Genomic DNA, 20,323 nt, shown 5'->3' on the forward strand with positions numbered 1-20,323 from the left:
TAACACAGGACAGCACGCTCAACATGTTCATGGAACATGTTTCCAAATGCTGCAGAACGAAAACAAATCCTGTTCGGAGGCCATGTTTCTAATCACAGCGCAAGAAAGGTGCCTTTCTTTCCCTGAGCCCTCTAATCACAGACGCAGAAGACCGGCTGCAGCTGTGGCGGTGACATGAATGGGATCGTTTCATGTGAAAAGCAGATGAGAACCGTCTCCTTGCTCTTTGGCCATGGAGATTGACTATGAAAAACAAAACTCAAAACTGCCTCGTTAGTTCCCCCTTTCTACGGAAGAAATACCAGATACTGGCTGTATAATTCACATGGATCGATGGAACGCACATGCGCTTCTTAATGTGCGAATGTAGAATAACAACAGACAACTGAGGGCGGCACGGTGTTTCCTTGTCATATAACGCGTATCATTGGTAAAACTACAGTCTTTGAGGAACTTATTTTTGTTCGATTCTATGGTGTTTTACTACTTGTAAAGGTAAAGGACCCTGGTGGAGAGCTCGTCTTTCTGCTCGTCTTCAACTACAGTTGCCAAAGACGTGGGTGTGACACCACAGCTGTCGTAGTGGGTTCCTTTTGTGTTTAGCATTGTTTAGCATCCTGCTCAGAATCACATAGCTTTGTCTAACCACAGTGTATAAAGGTTTTGTGATTTAGACATTTTGTCTTGCAATGTAAAGTCACAGAGGTTTATTTTAGAAGCTTTCCTGCATTAAGCAAAAAACCTGGAGAAGGACGGACTAAGATAGAAGAGAGAACCAAGAAAACAAGCAATAAAAAAGGTGAGTGGAAGAAAAAGACACTGAAACAGACCAGAGAGAGAGAGAGAAATTGAGTTAAAAAGCTGACTGGTGAATGAATTGAGCTGGCATTGAGCTGGATTCCTGAAACACATCTCTCAGGCCAAAGTTTGGGCCGCTTTGTGAAGGGAATACCAAACGAGTGGTTCTGTGCCTTCACAACAATGAGGGGAAGGCGTCCACTGCCAGCTCCGCTTTCAAAGGGCCGGAGTACAAAAACCCAAGGAAGAAGTGTCCGTCTCATCGGGCCCATGACCAACATCCCCTGCGCCGGCAAAAAGCCATATTGTAATGTTAATCATATCGATCATATATACAAATGTGTCAACAGAGACCGCTGCAATTTTGAACAATATGGAGATGTTTGTTTGGACTGCTCACAGGATGACAAAAAAACAAATCTTTGGTTTAAAGAAAAGGACAGCTAAAAGGCATTGCAGGTGATGAAATGACCCTTAAATTAAGGCATTGTCACATGTGAAAGGGTATACTGAAATTAAAGATTTAAAAGACCATTTGAATGTATAACCACAAGCTATTATTGATGTAAATGTCTAAATTGTTTACATATTCGTTGTCCTGGACATCTGGCTTTTGTTTATAACGTTTCATAGATTCCACTCAGAATTACTTAATAGAGCAAATTCTAATTCATTCCTTAATCCATTTAACTAAAACATTAAAGTACTCCTGAGGCAATGAATGGGGCACAAGCCAAACACGCACTTTAATGAACTGTTCTCTTCTACCAAATAGGGCTCTTGAAGCTGTTTGTTGAAACATGAAAACTCACAGTTTACAAATATACAGAATATTTCACATACCTCAACTGGCCTTTTTTTATACTGCGGAGACATGTACCGGGAAAGATGTTGCGAAGAGTGCGCAGAAGACCAAGTGAGAGGCCCAAACATCCCAGAACGTCCCCGGGCTGTTCACATGCACTAATAAAAATAACTGGAGTTCCATAAATCAGTGATGGAGTGCAAACCACCAGGACGTTCATTACCACCACCACCAGCAGCAGAGACCACGGCAAGGACAAGCTTTCTGCATGCCTGCCGGATTAGCTGTGGTAGCCATCCTGGATGTAGGGGTTAGCTCAGGTGGCGTCTGCAGGCAATGAAGCGCTTGATGTGAGCCCAGCAGCAGGTCGCCAATTGGTCAGGGCTGTTGCTGTTGCTGCTACAAACTTTTCTACAAATCATGGCCCTGTTTCATATTTTTACATTTTATTCTTTTTACTTTTTTTCATATAACTAAGAAATGAATACATTAGCATATTAAACAGCATACCATGAAACCTCATTTTTGCTAATTTTGTTTTTGTGCACAATCACTCTCTATTCCCAAAATTCATAGTCGTACATAAACGTAAATTGTCAAATAACATTTTCTCAGTAGTTACTTAATGTGTAAGTAACACGTACACATCTGACTGACTTATTTACTCCTTGGATTCTTCCAACAGACTTTATTATATTACAAATTTGTTCATCACTTATTACACTGAGCAAATAAAACTGAAACTCAGTAACAAACTCCTGGAGTGTGTGCGCGTGATTAAATGAGGTGTGAATTTCTTCTTTGCTTCTAAAAGCAGAGGGTGGCTTCATTTCCATGAGAAACACATGAAAGCAGAAGCCATTGGGTTTCCTTTCTTTCAGCTATGCAGCTGTCATTTGCTTAGCATTATGCATTCCTCATTCCTCCATGCTAATTTTTCCGAGGGACAATTTTTCTACAATAAGCACTCCAGCGGCTAACAGAAACCCTTTTATGGACCAGACCCCAGGGAGCTGGAGACTACGCCAAGGCAAACAATGGCACGATGATCCGGCTGAGACCGAGTCTCCCTGTAACACGGCACGGAGTGTGAGCGGTCAACACGCACCTCGCCAGGCACCTGGCCCTTCCACCCGCCCGCCAATTAATCAATTAATCAAATTATCAATCAGTATTGACAAAAATAAATAGGCAACTCTTGACCTGCTTATATAAGAAAGGAACGTCCAGTCTGGAGTCCAGAGGCCTGGTTTTCCTGCTTTTCGAGTCCCAGTTCCAGTTCCTCTCCCAGGTCACTCCCACACAGTTAGCTTCCGCTTCCTGAAGAGTGACTTTCTCACACAGCATCAATTTTTTATTATTATTTTTGTTTACTATCACCATAATTCTTTTCAGTAAATATATGCAGTTTATATGACTTGCACAGAAGACAGGGTTTGTAGCCTACAAAATATTTAGGCAAATAAATATACAATTGTCCGTGCAATTATAATTGTGGGTTTATAGTCACATTCCACAGAATAATGGACAGGTATTAATAATCTACAACAATAAAAAAAAAACATGTGGACTTGCAGAGAGACAAGGTCAAATAATGTCATGTCCACATATTTCTTATGCAACACTGCACCTACTTATGCAGATTTCATTGAACAGAGCTGTGATTTGTTATTATGAAGATATGTATGATATGTCACATAACAAATGCAAGATATGGAGACGTCTGGAAGAAAAAAGAAAGGCTATTGATCGGTGTGAACTAGAGCATCAGGAAGAGCTGAATTAAGACTGACGTTCTGACTGAGCCGTTGTAGTGGTTCTGGAGAGCTCTGTTGGACTTCACTGCGTTCTGTATCCTCCACTCATCTGCCTGAGGGCTAGTCCTCTCTCTGCCCAGCAAAGTCAACTCAATTTGGGTTATTAGAGACCCGAGGCTTAGTTGACCACCGGGAATCCAAAATTATATGGCCGCTTTCCCTTGCCCAAAAATAGCCTCTGTGCGGCGCTCAGCATGGGACAGGAATTTCAAAGTCAGACATTATCTCCTGTACAAGCTTCATTTGTAAAAAAAAAAAAAACATTTTGGCCTATTTGATTCGATTTTCCTTGAAATGGGATTTAGCAGCAATGGGTGGCATAGATTAAGGCTATTTAATTGTGCTGAATCTGCATCCTCCAGTTTGGATTATGAGTCTTTTTCTGCAGCAGAAGCGTTAGGACAGATTTTGAAGGTCAGTGAAGTGCCTTTGGGCAAAATCAATATAGCTCACTGTAAGCAGAGGAAGAGATTATCCTCAGCTCCAGAATTAAAGGAGATGGGGAACTATAATTAACTCTCCATAAAATCCTTATTCAGGCCACAGTGACATAAAAATTCTGACATGTGGAAAATGTGTGTGTTCTCATGCAATAATTTAAATGATAAAAACATTCGATTGTAATGTTAAACAAGCAAACAAACCAGTCAGTGCAGTGTGCTTGGATACTTGTGTTCTTGCTATGTAAATTCCAGCAAAAACCCCACTCCCACTTTCTTTGATGTTAATACAAAACATGATCATGTAGCTCAAGTTATGCTGTTTATTATGAATCCTGCATCCTTCATTCACCTCTGATAGGTTTTTTTTTTAGGAATGGCTAATTAGCACTGAATGGTCTCTGTGGAGGGTCTATTTGGAAAGATCCCGCTTTTGTTAACCTTTAAATGCAGGGAAGAATGATGAGGCATTCAACCACTGTGCCATATAGAGGGATTTACTGCAGCTTTAATTAGTTATAAATAGAGCATTAACATGTAAGCTTACTGGAGCTTTAATGGCACATGAACCTGTTTGGTCAATGGCAAACTTTAGGTGAGCACTTGAACCTACACTTGAAGTGTCAGTGCTGATGTGGGTCTGTATTTCCCCATTTCCCACTGCTTCATGTAGTGTTACATTCAGAAGTAAGTGCAGTGCCATTTCCGCTGACGTCATCGTGCCAGGGTGATGCTGTCGCTACGAATGACTAGCGGGTATTAGGAGAGATGCTGAATAGGTGTAGTGACGGCACTGGTCACAGGTGCCACACGCCTGCATTTTGAACAGAGCAATCGGAGGAAATAATCATATCAAACTCTCTTGGGTTGATTTATTAATTAGTTTACTTTAAATAGTTTCAAACTTTGAATAGTGTAAGATTCTCTGTGCAAAACCACACTAAAGATCACAGAATGGCAGAGACTGATGTTGTTTATGCAGAGAACAGTGAGAACCACAGATACACACATGCACTAGGAATTGTGGGACACATAAGATACTATCTAAATCCCAGAGGCCAGAGTCTACGCCACTGGTATAGTACATGGTCATCTTGTGGTGATGTCACTCAACCAAGTGCTAGGAGGAGGTCAAGTGTGTGTGTGTGTGTGTGTGTGTGTGTGTTTGTGTGTGTGTGTGTGTGTGTGTGTGTGTGTGTGTGTGTGTGTGTGTGTGTGTTTGTGCGTGTGTAGGTGTATGTGTGTGTGTGTGTGTGTGTGTGTGTGTGTGTTTGTGCGTGTGTAGGTGTATGTGTTAGTGTGTGTTTATGTGTTAGGAGGTATTTAAAGGAGCAAAGTGATGGAATGAGGGAGAAAAATGTGATGCCTGAACCCGTTGCCAAGATGTTATGAACAGCCCTGGGTGGATCTTGTATGCTGCACCCCAGGGGGTCTGTTCTGCTTCAGCCCCCCAATTTGGAGTCTGTGGGTCAGGATCATCTTTATAGGTTCCAGTCACATCAAGTCAATCTGTGTCAGTCACATCTATCTATCTATACACACACACACACACACATACACACCAGAGGTGGGTAGGAACGTGTTACATTTACTGTGTTAGATTTAATCAAGTAGCTTTTTGGACAAAAATGTACTTGTGAGAGTAGTTTTAATATGAAAGACTTCTACTTATACTTGAGTAAATATGTGGTGAGAAAAACGCAACTTTTACTCTGTTACAATCGGATTTGCGCTACCGTTACTTTAGTTTTGTAAACAATAGGCCCTTTTCACAACAAAGTGAAAATACGTCACCGCCGGGTAAAACAAGTTCCTGTACTCGCAGAAGATAGTTCTTGTCAATTCACCTCAGCATGGAGCGTGTATTTACTTCATCCCTGCTGTCGCTGCCGAGACTGAATTTTGAAGACGTTTCCAGGATCGTTGGAGAACATTCAACAACAAAGGGTTCCAAGTTGAATATAGGCTACAAATTGTTTGTTGAAGAATTCATTCACTCATACCAGGGTAAGGTGACACCAGCTATCACTAGCTAGGTAACTAACTAACTATTATTTAACGTATAGCTAGTTCCATTAGTCATCCTATGGAGTGGTAACAGTCTATATTATTATGATATATATTATAATATTACGAATGATACTGACAGCTTTAATTAACAATATCTAGCTAGGTTGGCAAGCCAAGTAATGTCAGCTGTTGATTGTTTGGTTTACATCAGTATCAGTCAAGTTCATGACACACACCAAGTTATTCCTCGCTATGGGAATGTGAGACTAAGTGTTATTGTTTATTCAGTGTCCAGTATGTGCCATATTTTGTCAATTGTGATTTTTCACCGCAATCAAAATTTGTCCTCCACTTTACCCATCTGTGCAGTTAGAACACACACACACACTAGTGATTACTAGGGGGCTGTGGATCACACGTACCCAGAGCGGTGGGCAGCTCTAGCCCGGCGCCTGGGGAGCAGTTGGGGTTAGGTGCCTTGCTCAAGGGCACCTCAGTCATGAGCTCATATAGTCGACAGCAAAGTGATAGTCAGAGCTAGATGCTACCGATTGATGAGAAAAGCCACACAAACTTGAGGTTATACTTGGTCTGCCGGTTGGCTCGAAAGTCTGTTAGAATATCTTCGTTCAGGCTGTACCTTTTAGTCACGAGCTTCCTACTATGTAGTCTGCAGCAGTGAAATGCTGGCTACACACAAAGGTACTTCCCCTCCATATCACAAAGTTTTCCCCTTCATCTCTCCTAATTGCACAAACCCATTTTCTTTTCTGCTCGTCGTCAGCTGGAAAACCATGGAAACTGAGATACGGCTGTTTTATAGTTCGAACACCCTGGTACACTGCAAAAGCTCTTGTTCTTGGACTCTGCCATTGTTTAATGTTTATCAGAAGTACAGTAACTTTAGCCTGCAAAGAGAGCTTCCGGAAGAAAAAATGCGAAAGTGTGAAAAGGGCCTATTCGGTTTTCAGTGAGAAGACTGACCAATGTCTTGTGTCAGTCTTGAGTATGTGTGACCAATGAAATTAAGCCGGTCAGTCACGTGATCGCATACACAAACTTTCTCCACCGATAGTAATAAAGTATGATGACAGAAAAACCTACCGAGCATCCCTGGCCTCACATACAGCCAATGTTTACATTACAAACGTGTAAAAAGGACAGGTATATATTGCTCTGTCAGTTGTGTCTGCCAAAATGTGTGGATATTTCAGCCTACAAGAACTTGATGTCAAATTTGTCAATAATTTGTAAAACAATAATTTGTATTTTTCCTGAAATTAAATTAAATTGAAAAAATTAAATAAAAAATAATAATTAAATTAAAATTGAAATTAAAAATCAACCAATCAGAATATTTCACACCGTTGTTTCTAGGTAAAACAGAGAAAGGACCTTCCAGGACCTTCTGTTTATCTGTTGCATACCCTTGCCTTTTGACAGTTTAATCAACCAATCATATTTCAAATTAGAATCATGGGGGCATGCTCCAATGGTTTCAGGGTATTCTCACTGGTCCTCATACATCAGTTCTGTGTGTTTGGTGCCTCGTGAGCTTTTAGCTCATGTGCTAGCTAGTTAGCAGCTCCTAGCCAGCACTACCGTGAGGTTTTACAAAGGAATCGCAGGATAGTCAGCGAATAGGTATGCTTATAATAAATAAGTGTTCAGCTATTAATAATTTGCTGACATTTGTGAACGAATTTTGAAGTTTGGACTTCTAACTGACTGGCATTTGGTGTTTAAGTGATGCAGAATTTGTGTAGGTACGTTGCACATAATAGACGCATTTATGACAACAGTGGTATGTACGTGTTTTTAATATTACGGTCATGTTTTCATTTGGCTATGTCTAGTGAAGGCCCATGGCCAGTAAGTACGGTTTGCCACTGGAAGTTACACAGGCCTAATAATTAGGAACAAACAAAATACATATTATTTATAATAAATAATATTTATACATTATATTTATTCATAATACATAATTTTTGTTATCATTAAAAGTCATTGTTTTCTAAATTACATCATCTTTTTCATGATGTAATATACTGACACGAGACAGTACTCTGCATTTACTCACTACTTGAGTAGTATAATCAACTTTTACTCAAGTAAATTTTTGGATGCTTACTTTTACTTGAGTAAAATTGTTGAATACTCTACCCACCTCTGACACACACACACACAGCCCACAAAGTAACATAGTAAAACGACATACCACAAAGAAACAGTAACACGACATCCAACACAGTAACACAACATCCCACAAAATAACACAGTAAAATGACATACAGTAACACGACATGCCACACAGTAACACGACATCCAACACAGTAACACAACATCCCACAAAATAACACAGTAAAACGACCTCCTACAAAGTAACACAGTAAAACGACATCCCACAAAGTAATATAACATCCCACACAGTAACACAATAACCCAGCATCCCACACAGTAACATGGTAAAACGACATCCCACACAGTAATACAATAATACAGCATCCCACACAGTAACACAATAACACAGCATCCCACACAGTAACACGGCTAAATGACATCCCACACAGTAATACAATAACACAGCATCCCACACAGTAACACAATAACAGCATCTCACACAGTAACATGGTAAAACGACATCCCACACAGTAATACAATAACACAGCATCCCACATATTAATACAACAACACAGCATCCCACACAGTAAAACAATAACACAGTATCCCACACAGTAACACGGTAAAATGACATCCCACACAGTAATACAGTAACATGGCATCCCAAACAGTAACACAACATCCCACACAGTAATACAATAACTCAGCATCCCACACAGTAACATGACATCCTACACAGTAACACAATAACACAGCATCCCACACAGTAATACAGTAAAACGACATCCCACACAGCAATACAGTAACACAGCATCCCACACAGTCACACAATAACTCAGCATCCGACACAGTAACACAACATCCCACACAGTAACACAACATCCAACACAATGCAGTAACATGACTCCATGCCCTCAGAGACGCTAAGAGTTAACCATGCCAGAGCCGTTTAAACAACCTTTGGAGAGCTTGTAAACATACTGCCATAGACCGTTTGGATGCTAATAAACTTAACTGAAGTTATTACCACAGTATGGGGTATTAGTCATCAACGGAGATGTACCCAATGTACACTGCAGCTGTGTTAAGTGAATTTTTACCAAAATAAAGAAGCATGCATTATTTGACATTATTTTATGCTGTAATTATATACATAGGTGTGCTGCACTAATGTTAGGCATTTAATCAGCGATCACTTCAAGCTGTTCATGAAACAGGGTTTCAATATTTGTTCTATGTGAAGAAACATTACAAATATGTTTCTTCTCACATACTCAGGCACACACACACACACACACACACACACAAACACAGTTTCTAGGGTGCTGACAAGGGTGTAATTTATCATTAAGACACAGAGTACTAAAAAGCTGTGGACACAAGAGTACTGTTCACAACGCGCCAGTATCTTACAGAGAACAAGTACTTCTCAGCATGTTTTCATTTAGAAATGCCAAAAGCAAAAATAGTCTTTAGTATTTCTATTATCCAAATCATAGCCATAGTCATTTTCATCCTAGCTGACGTCTGATCTGAAGTCTGCGTATCCATCACGGAATCTGCAAAACCAAATGTGGAACTGAAGGTATCAGACTGCATGTGGAGAACTATGAACCCCAATATGGAAAACATTATGGAAAAAATGTTAAAACACATTTTTTCAAAAGCCAGTGTTGACTGACGGTTAAATGCCAAAAACAGAAACATGTGAATAACTTCAGAATCAAACTGTAAACAACATTTAAGGTTATGAGAAAAAAAAAATCCTCCGTTTGTGCTAGAATGCAAATCTCCTACAACCTGAGGTCTTCCCTAATCACTCTCGAGAGTGAAGACTGCCATAGATATTTTCTTTGATTTCGAACACAAAAGTAAACAAACCTGGCTATCACATTATAGCGTCACCTTCCCCAGGGCTTTTTATGCCTCCTATGTGAACTGTGAACCTCTAACTGATGTTGGGTTTAATCAGAACATGAGCACGGTTACCCAAACAAATCATTTTTTATCTTTGTATGGATGGATGTATGTTGTGTGGATGGATGTATGTTGTATGGATGGATGTATGTTGTATGTATGATGTGACCTACATGCTTCACAACTAAAACACACACACATGCACGGTTTCTTAAGCAGTCCAAACGCACAGTGAATCCGTTGTAACTCAGCTCTGAAGAGAAGCTGCCCCTCTGCTAGAAGAAGTGCCGGACAGGCCAGGATAGGAGGGTACGCTAGTTTGGAACGAACTTCAGCGTCTCATTTAAAATCACTAAGCACGACCAAGCAAAATGGATCTGTGGTTATAAAAATGTAGCATGGATGCCAAGGAAGATGGTCTGCTTTGGGAAGTCACATTTAACAGAGAGCCATGGGAACGTGCCATAGTAACTGTCGGAGAGATTCGGAATGGTACAATGTCCTGTAAAAACAACCTGCAAGAAGCCACAGATTAGCTGTTACCCTAATATTACTTGGGCAATTGCAAACCACACTTCCTTTATTGAACTCCACCTTCTCAAATGCCCTCTAAGTCTATGTAGCACACAGAATTTTAAGAAAGTCTTCAGTTTAGTCACATTTGATGATAGAGACTGAAAATGTAGCATCTTGGAAAAATTTCAGATTCTGCACACCTGGGAAGTAAAGGTTTATCTTACCAAATGTGTGCATTTCGCCCGCACAAGCAGAGGACGGTGAAGGGAGCGGTTCAGTGCACCGAGCTTGTCCGACTGCAGGTTAATCCACAACTGTTGACATTTCAGTGACACCACTCCGCAAGGACATCAACAAAGGAACCAATTACCTGGTCATTAAATTCATCCTCTAGGAATCGCCCATCTCACGGGATCTTCGCGATCAGCCAATTACAAGCCCATAGGTTGGTGGAGATCCTATATGCTCTCTGTATTTACAAAGGCCGCCATTGTTCGCCCAGTGAGGTGAGACCGGAGACAAGGAGGAAGAAGAGCTGAAGGGGCCCTGCTGGTGAGGGCCAGCTTCTGCTCCGACTCCAGTAGGATAGGACTGGAAAACATTAGTCCTCTTCTAAATGAACAAAGGTTACGACTGACAGAGCAGCTTTTAGACACTTCCCCCCCCCATCCCCCCACCCCCTTCTTTGGAGAGCAATCTTTTTTGCTACTTACTGATCCAAAAACCCCTCCCTTGAGTGATCATGGACAGCCTGGAGGTAGTGCCGAGGGTCTTTGTTGCTCCAAGCTGCTATTCCCAATGCAAAGGCTGGAGGAAGGGTCCAGGAGAGGCCCTCTCAGAGCTGAATACCGGCCCCTGCTCTCACCTCCACCCCAGGCTTTTAGGCAGTCTGAGAGGAGGGCAGCTGATGGAGGATCATCTGTGTAATCATTGCAATATGAAATGTAAAGAATGACCCGAGATCAGAGCTCTCATTCTGAGAACAGAATACGTACCAGCTCTGGGTTCAAAGCAAAGTGCTTTGTATGTGCTCAGGCGGTGATCGTGTTCTCAGTGAAACTAGCATCTCATGCCCCAGAAACCATTCGTAGAAATAAACTTGTCATGAGCTGAGATGTTGAGTTGATAACTGGAGTTTAGGATAAAACGAGGAACAGATGATTGCTACGGCCCCAAGGCTCGAGCTTCTCTGATGTCATAGCTAAGCTCTGGCAGCAGTTGGTCTGAAGCCACTTTGAGAGTCTTTTGAAGTCCATCATTTCTGACTGTTGGACTTACCACAGATTAACGCAAATGATGCTGCATTTAAGTTTTTTGGTGGTTTTGCTGACAGATACAGCAAAGAACAAGAACCACAAACGGTTCTTCGGAACAAAGAACATCTTGCCGGCGTTGGCGCAGCGCTCCTGAACTTGACTCGGGCACCAAATTCCTCTCCTTAGGAGCGGATTTCACAGACATGATCCATGCTCTCTTCCTCTTGTGACCTGGGGAAGAAGGGAAAAGGAAGAAAAAAAAAAGGCGACACGGAGCTGGAGCGCTTGTTTAAAATCGGGCGGAGACAAAGCCCATTGACGGGCTGACAAGCCGGAGTGGAGAGGGCCTCACAGGACGAGAGAGCGAGAGCAGATGCGAGTGATTGAGGAGGCACGGCGTGATACAAAGGACACATAGGCCAGCTTTACTGTAATCTAGGCTTTTAAAAGCCATCTCCATTCAGCCTCCGGAGTGTCTCGCTCACACAGACACTGAAAGGCTTTTACCCGCCGTCACCAGCTCCCGAGCGCTGAGGCCTGTATCTGATAGCCCTTTCCCCTTTCACACACCCTCTCAAAGCCCTGAATGGCCACGGCGGCTTGCATTAACGAACACAATACTCTCCGCCCCTACATTTTGTATACCCCCCTATATTGTGTGCCCTCAGAGAAAGAGACAGAAACTTTCTTTAAGGTAAGGTACACACTGGTGACCTTTTCAGCCTTTGAAAAGTCCATGTTGGATTTTGGAGGTCAAAGAAGATGTTGTTGTACCTCCTTTGTCTCACAATTTGTTTATTGTTTAATTTAACCATCATCCCATCTGCCAAAAGTTTAAAAATGCATATCTGGAAGAAATGCAGAGTTAAATCTCAAGTTCTTCAAAAAAACTACAGCCCTGAAGGTTTCTGCACTCAAACGCCATCCTAGGCCATCCCTAAAAATGCTTGAGCAGCTTGCCTTAAAACATCACTGTAATATACACAACCATAAATGACCTGACCACATCAGGTAGGTTCTTTATACTGAGCTCCTGAGAAACTAATGGAGAAGTCATGTCTAGAGAAGTTTTCTGCCTTACTCCAGAATCCCACATCATGATAATCAACCTCTCTCAAGCGACTCACCAAGGAACTAATCCAGAGAGTTTCCGTGCTCATAGACTTGCTTGAGCCACCACCATTGAGCCCTTGAATGACACACTCAAGTCCCAACAGCCCCTGGGGGTGAAGCGGGGCGTCTGAGTCTGGCCCTGATCCCAGTTGGTTTCTCTCCTCTCTCACTGGGTCAGTTAAAGAGAGTGTGGAAAAGGAAAAGATGCCCATCAACTGAGCAATCAAACTACAGGTTTCTGTTATTTTACTCCTGTTTTGCACCTTTTGTGGAAGTTATTAAACTAAAAACCAATTACTTTAGACTGAATTGCATAATCTGCAGCAAATATAACTTTGTAGCTTTGTAGCATGTGATTTGATGTGTGTGCTAAAATGTTTTGTGTGTGTGTGTGTGTGTCTGTGTGTGTATCTCTGTGGGAGCATGTTTGCAGATCCTTTCAAGCTCTAGGGACTATGTGGTTGTAAAGGTCCATTAAAACCTTTTCAACTCCCGCAGATTCTAAAAGACACAGGCACCATTAAACACAGCAAATGGTTGTCTCCTTTCAAAGAAGATTATATCAGGTCAGCTTGATTTGACCTCAAATTATCCTTGACATATGTTTGACCAATCGCAGAAGACTCAAGAAGTAATGCTTATTAAGGCCTAATGGAGGAGGGGTCAGTTAGGTTCTCTCAATAGTACTACGGCACTCATCTTAACAACGAGTCAGTGAAGACTGACCTTTGTGCCTGGATGTCAGACAAAAGCTTAACCCTTGGTTTTTAGGGTTGAGGAGGAGCTTAGGCCTGGCTAAAGTATATAACCTCAAATAAGAATTTTACAAACATGACAACATACTAATTTAATATGGTCAACCATCAGTTTCCATAACAGATGTGTAGGAGCAGGGTCTCTTTGTTTGCTGAGCAAACTGTGACTTGAGCATGACGTTTACAAGATGGCGCAGAGCTTTCCCTTCTGAAACACAGTGTGCTAATGAATGTGATAATGAAGATAAACTCTTAAGTGGTTACCATCGACACAAAGGAGTTAGGTTTATCTTCCCAAAAGACCATTTTACTTACAAATAATCACCATATTGATAACACAGTGACTAACGCTGTTGTTATATGCCCATTTTGTGAAAGTGTGCAAGGTTTGAGCATCAGTACCTTCCTACTCTCTCAGTTGGTCGATGTTGAATATTTCAACAATCTGTTTTTATCTGCACCAAGCTTCAAGAATTACAAGGCCATCAACTCTGCGTTCCCAGATTTCTGTGCTGTGCTTGTGTCTTTGGCTGTGAGGTACAGTACAGTGCAGCACGGTTAGGGCAATCTGTATAGAGACGCGCTGTGCGTCACAGCTATAGCGGGAATAGGAGGGCATGTGCAAAACGTTTACCCTGCTAAGCAAAAAACGGCAGCGCTAGTGTCTATCTGCTTGTTTTGACATAGATAAGAGACAGGAGGTTGGATCAGGCAGCCCAAACAGAAGTGGCTCAATCAATGGTTTCTCAAGGCTTCTCAAAAACTCCATCTTTCATTGTTCCAGAACTGGACATTCGTGGAAAGAGTGTTTTGCTTCCTCCACACTCCACGGAGGGCCTGGAGTTCAGTCATTTAAGCTGCAAAAGACAGAGAGCACTGCAGTGTTTTTCTGTGCTGACTTGCCATATTACAGTTGATTGTCTCTCAGTACCTGCATGACGAGACAGCTTTAAGGTGTGGTGGCCTCTGACCGGGGGTGGGAAGGTTCTGGTGACCTTCGCACTGAGCTGAGCTTGCCTCCGCTGTGACCAGGGGGAATGCCAGAGTAATTGTTTGGACAGAAATGTGTCTTCCTGGGGTGTGGCAGCGTGAAAGTGCTTTATTGGCCATCCTCCTGCTGATCACTCTGGTTAAACCTTAAAATGGTGGTTTGTGGAGCAGGAGGATGGATGTTGAGAGGCAAAAAAGGGGAAATCAAGCAGTGTCAGTGGTGAGTCTGCAGAGAATATTTGCAGCAAGACGCCATCAGAGGTGTCAATTCCAGGTTCAAAAAGTAAAAGTCCTCACCAGGATTTTGCTCAGGCTTCCTGTATTGTGTTGATTCCAATAATTTTACCTGGATTGCACTAATTAGAAAATCTAGCAAGCTTGAGCAAAATCCTGGTGCGGACTTTTACTTTCTGAACCTGGAATTGACACCTCTGGACGCCATGGAGCAAAAAGGCCGTGGGGTGGAGCAACATAGGAAACATCTCACTTCCTTAGTGAAGGTGCCCTTCCAATATTGAAGAATGGCGTTCAGAAAGGCATCCAAAAAAGACACAAAGCAGGTATAACATTTTCACCAACAGTCAACAACTCTTCTGCTCTTCCGTGTATTGTTACCTCTACGTGCCGTATTCCTGGCAATGCATCAGTGTAGGTGTTAGTAAGCCGTGGGGAACCGCCAATACACGTCAGCCTGCGATGTGTCCACTCCAGCACCAAATCCTTTCACCTCTCATCTGAATTAAAAGAGCCTACACAGCCTCCCCTTGGGCACAACCCAATACACACATTGATGGGAGGGGGTCCTTTGGTGTAGAGTAATGTCCATTGTAACCCTCGTGAATCAGTCCCACCATTAGGAGGCCAGTCACTACAATATGGCTTTGGGAGGGTCACTCCATGGCCCAGTTGAAATATCCCAATAATGGCGTTACAACACTTTTCCCACGACCCTCCCATAGACACCAGTCCATTATGAGCAAGCTCCATCTCTCCCCTGGCCTTTATCAAGGTCGAACTCCTTCACGAGCAAGTGAAAGGGTTTACAAATCATGGCGTCCGTTGGTGGTTGGAAGAGATGGTCAGGGCTTTGAGGTTGACCTGGAGACAGCAAATTACAACAGAAGCCTTCGTAATGCTTACTTAGGTGTCGACAAGCTGAGTGTCTGAGGACTGATGTAGTTCACAAAGGAGATCCAATTTCTGATTACCTCTTAAAGTTCTTTATTCATGAGCTGGACACCGAGTTCATACATAAGTATGAACTCTGGATTTTCCAAAAGACAGCTTTCAATCGAGCATATGATTCACATATCTTTAATAATAATCAGTGAAAATCTCTGATAGGTGTAAAAATGCATTTTTTTGTTCAACTGTTCTTCATGGCCTGCAAGTGGAGTGTTCGTAGTCCGGTTAAATGATAGGAGGCTTCAGTGCAGATGGAGGAACCTGAGCAGATCTCTGGGTCAGGCCAGCTTGGCTGATTTCTTTACACCCCCAGTGGGCAGCGGCCTCGTGGCCTCTACCACGCCCGAGCTCCAGGGTCACAAGCGTGGACGCAGTGCGTTAGCTCACTCGTCCCGGTGAGCGCTTCTCACGCGCTGAGGGAACGGCGCAGAGAGACAGACGAGGCCTCAAAACACAAACGGGAAGAATAGGGTTCGGAGGTGCAACAAAAACAAAGTGTGTTTGCCCGTCGCCCCTGCGTGGCACTACCCCCCCCCCCCCCCCCCCCCACCCCTTTAGCCACGGCAACAGCGTGGCATGCATAGCTAACGGCAGCGATTGTGTGGGTCCTTTTGTATCGGTCACAGGCACTGTGAGATGCCCTAAGTTTGGCATGCTACCCAATACATTTTTTTGGAACAGGCCCCATGTAGATCAGCGACATGCATAATACGAAATGTATTCTCCGCACACACCGGGTAAATTCATTTTAAACACTTTACCCTGGCAAGACAATGGTCAGCAGCCACGCCTATTATCTGACGATTTATCAGCGGGGGGTGTGGGGAGGGGGGAACTGGCAGAAGCTGGTGGTGACGGTCTGGTGAGAGAGAAATGGCTCCTGGGAGACTTGGCAAGGTCTACAAGCCTCCGAGAGCACAGATGCATTTAAAGCCTCTGTGCCCGTTCTTGTGTGCCCACTCTTACAATATCCCCCCTTTTGCTTCACACTGTTTGAACAAAGCAAAGTGGGTCTACGGGAGTCGGCATTGTTCCCCAAAATTAGCATTAGTGCTATTAGCATTATTACATCTGTCACTTTTTAGACCTGTTTGTACATGCACGTCATGGTTCTCTTACTGAACTGCAAGTAGTAAATTCTATACACTATATATAAAGGTTACCAATCACCCATTCAGGTTGTCAATTAAGGATACATTAGTCTAATAGCTGAGACCTGTTGTCCTCCTCAGAGCAGGGAGGGGCTTCTGTAACAGAAAGTGAGGCAGGGTTGTGTGGAGATGAATGAATGGAGATGGGAGGACAGGGGCAAGCGTTCCTATTCTGCGCCGAGTTGGAAATGCGTCCAGGACAGGAGCCCAGAAGCCTATAAAAGAACACAGCCCATCCATGTTATCTGAGGACACTGACCAGACTCAACCCCTATCACCTTCTACCACACCATATGGCTCTAATAGTGGAAAGAGACATTTTACACACACACACACACACACAGCAAAAATCCCTACACTGCTTCAATACCGCAAACCAATTTCATCAGCAGCCTGCTGAAAACACTTTATAAACAAACAAACAAACAAACAAACAAATAAATAAATAAATAAGCAGTCTAAGGATGAGAATTGTGTGTCCACATGTGTGTTTTAGGCCATCTTGTTAATGTGCTCCTACTGTTCTGAGACCAGTTGTCCTCCTCAGTGGCCCCTTGCTGTCCCCACATCAGCCTCACCTTAGTGGGATCAGTGTGCCCATGAAGCCCCAGATTTCATCCACCTGGTCCTAAAATATCACCTCCACCCAGTCCTAAAATATCACCTCCACCCAGTCCTAAGCAGCACCTTGCACATCCTGATGGAGACATACTCGAGCACTCTCACACATCAGCAGTCCTATGTGAAGGTGTGTGTGTGTGTGTGTGTATGTGTGTGTGTGTGTGTGTGTGTGTGTGTGTGTGTGTGTGTGTGTGTGTGTGTGTGTGTTGCCTCGTCTTATGAAAATTATAACACATCTTCCACAGTGTGGGCGTTTACAACTCTGCACCATCTGTGCCCTACTCCCTGAATGGCTAGCTGTGTTTTGTCACAGTGGGTGTAAATGGGGAGACTGGGCTAACAAAGACTAGCCACTTTGACCACACCGGAACTCCTGTTGGAGCTGGGGGCCATGGGGGCGGGGCCATAGGGGCGGAGCCGCTGGAGTTGGGGTGTGTTGACAGCGTCACACTGAACTGCTGACGCGTGCTAGATCCGGGTCGTTTAAGGTGCCAGCACTCTCCACATACCACAGTTGTGAGCCGTTAGCAAGCAGGCACACCCGTGTTGTCTCCTTCATGATAATGATGAATTTTTCATGAATTTTTGTAAGGTCGTTATGAACCAAAATAGCAGGGAATACCCAGGTCACCTTAAGTGGTGTTAACGGAACACAACGACAAAGCTGCCATCTGGATGGGGAACCTCTCCAAATATGACTACAACGATGGCATTTAAACCATAACAAAATCATTTCCCATGTGCGGTTTGTACATGGAGATTGAACAAAATCTAAAGCAATCTGGGCCAGATTGCCTTTTTTACAGAAGGGAATGCAGTGGGTGGATATGTAGGTAATGCGCTGTAGCCCTTGTCCAGAGCATCTTATTGAAGACCTTCGCAGTGTCTGAAAACAAAGATAAATGTAGATAGGTCTGTGTTTACAACGCTAGAATGGGAAAGGAGACGGTAAAGGTGAGTTAGTTGGTGAGTCAGGCAGGCAGTTAGTTTGTGTGTTTTCAAGTGCATATTTAAGAGAATCAGAGAAGGTAAAAAGCTGAATATTCAGCTATTAATATTCATATTAATTCATGTTAATAATATTAATCTTTGTTAATATTCAGTGTGTCAGCTATTCCGGAGGGCCAGCTGGGTCTTGAGGTTTGGTGGTTCAAGGTCATCATCATGTGAAACTGCTGACCTAGAATAAATATACTGCAAAACAATGTTGCGATTGGTGCCAGGTGCTAAAGTGGCAGAGCTGATACTGCCACTCAAGTCTAACCTGGCAAGAAAAACACAGCAGACCCCTGATGACGGTCAGACAGGCTGGCAGCTGCCTCATGCGTGCTTATTTCAATGCTTCAATAACCACAGATAAAGGAATGAAATAAAAGTTTTAAAAAAAGGAAAAGGAAAAGTAAAAAAAAATTATATCTTTGCATAGCTAATTTTAAAATTCAGTGTTGGTTGTGTTTTGAGATATTCATTTTTCAGTGCTTGTGTTTGTATTTTACAAGGACAGGAGACTACTGTACTCAACAGGAGTTGTAACTGTACTATACTGGAGAGAGAGGAGAGAGAGAGAGAGAGAGAGAGAGAGAGAGAGAGAGAGAGAGAGAGAGAACAAGAATGCCAGAACTGTACAGAGGCTGGTGGGAAGTTTAGAAACCCCAGTCAAAGGTATAGGGAGCCAAGCTTGACATTATCATAATTGGAAACAATGGGAAATTGCTTGAAGTTGGATTCAGTCCCAAGCAGATATTGTGACCTTTGACTATCCAAACAATAGCTGTCATACTCACAGTTACACCAGCTTCTCTTTGGATGTCAAGAATATGCAAGAGTCCCAAAAGAAGAAGGTGGCGTGCTGAGAGTGTTTATGTCATCTCGGTTTTGTGTAGGTATATCTAACCCCAACCTAACCTAACCCTAACCCTAACCTTTATCTTAGCTTTAAACACTGGTCTACAGAGTGTGATTTAGAAAAGCAAATTCTGTTTCTTTTTGATTTTGTTTTTATCTGCTGCCAGTAGGGAAGTTGTATGAAGCTCTGACGTAGGGAGGTTGTATGAGGCTCTGACCTAGGGAGGTTGTATGAGGCTCTGACATAGGGAGGTTGTATGAGGCTCTGACGTAGGGAGGTTGTATGAGGCTCTGACGTAAGGAGGTTGTATGAGGCTCTGACGTAAGGAGGTTGTATGAGGCTCTGACGTAGGGAGGTGACGAATGCTGGTTTGGAGAGATACAGCGCGTCAGGTGAATGGTGTAGGAGGGCTACGTGACTGCACCATGCTGAGATCTCCTTCATTATCATATCTTGAAGGACTGTGGAAACTGTGGACAGTGATAAGTATATTTTTTGATGTCTGATAAGTACATCTATTTTCAAAGCAGTAAGACATTTTCTACCCTTAGGTCCTGACACTCTAGAGTGCTTCTAAGATGGTATAATCTAATTGAGAATCAGCAAATTTTCATATTCCTCAAAGAGTAATGTGATTTCTGTCTACTATCTGCTGTATGCGTGTGTATAAAGATACAGATTAGGTAACTAGGTTATATGTGTTCAGAATATGAGGGTACATTTATGTGGGTACATAAATACTGTTACAACAGCATCTTGATCACCAAGCATAAGCACAGAGGCTCTTTGAGTTCTTGATCTGTATGAAGTGGTACGAGGCAGTATGAGGCTATATGAGGTGGTATGAGGCTGTATTACATTTACATTTATGGCATTTGGCAGACGCCCTTATCCAGAGTGACTTACTTTTTTTTTTTTTACTCATTTTTATACAAGTGAGCAATTGAGGGTTAAGGGCCTTGCTCAGGGGCACATCAGTCAT

Source organism: Brachyhypopomus gauderio, chromosome 12 (genome assembly GCF_052324685.1).
Source record: "Brachyhypopomus gauderio isolate BG-103 chromosome 12, BGAUD_0.2, whole genome shotgun sequence".
Taxonomy (NCBI): domain Eukaryota; kingdom Metazoa; phylum Chordata; class Actinopteri; order Gymnotiformes; family Hypopomidae; genus Brachyhypopomus; species Brachyhypopomus gauderio.